A 1,049-nucleotide genomic window follows, 5' to 3' on the forward strand; every position below is an offset into this window, starting at 1 on the left:
AATGCTTCAACCTCCCTTCTAGCCCACCATCCACCAGAGGTAGTAGAAAAGAAAGGTTAATAGGAAATAGGGGTCGTGGACCTGTTTAGAAATAGTTCTTTGGGGGAAATTCCAGTCTTTGTTGTCAAGAGTCCAGTCCTCTAGCTAAACACCAACACAAATCAGCAGCTGCAAATCAGGAAGAAATCACGAGGCTCCACCAGTCAGCCTGAGTCCGAGGAAGCATCAAGAAGCCACCAGAATATCAGAGAAGTTCTCCGGCGAGTTACTCTCTACGAGGTCACAACAATCAAAGATCAGCAATGAGATATAAGGTGAATCAATTCAGGAGTGTTCTCAGTGAACACTATGAAGGCAGAGCAAGGGGAACCAAGGCCAGAGCCTCCTCCCATTGTCTGTGGGATTGTATTTATATTCTTTCTAAGCATCACACGCCCTCTTACATGTCTGCTTCAGCAAAACGTCCTCTCACCTGTGTCTGCTTCAGCAAAACATGTTTCATGTGTCCGTTTTAACATTCTTTTACATGTTCACTTCAGCAAAGCTTCCTTTCACCTGTCTGCCCCAGAAAGGCAGCATATGACATAACTGAGTTTCTAAAGAAACGAGAGATTTCCACTTCAGAAAGACCCATGCCCAATAAGGCAGAAGGTGAGAACTGATACCAGAGATTGTCCTCTGGCCACCATATGTTGTGGGGTGCATATGTGCCTGCACCCACACACATAAACTCTCATATGAACACAGGTGCACATGCATCTGCTAAGTAAAATGCAATACAATATAACAAAAATGTACTGTGGCAAGTGTTAGATGAAATCACGTAAATGGATATGCTTTATACATTGTAAATCACACAAAGTGGCCCTCGCTCTAGTCCTCAAGTGAAGATGTGGCCACTGTACAGGTGGCATATGGAAGACAGATTCTATATAGGACAGGGGCTATGTCAAAGGTTGAGAACCACAGGGAAATAGTTGGAGGGGGGTTTTGAAAATAATCACAGGGGATGAGTGTGCATTTCAGATCTTACTTACTACCCAAGCCGG

The sequence above is a fragment of the Mastomys coucha genome, unplaced genomic scaffold (assembly GCF_008632895.1).
Source record: "Mastomys coucha isolate ucsf_1 unplaced genomic scaffold, UCSF_Mcou_1 pScaffold14, whole genome shotgun sequence".
Taxonomy (NCBI): Eukaryota; Metazoa; Chordata; class Mammalia; order Rodentia; family Muridae; genus Mastomys; species Mastomys coucha.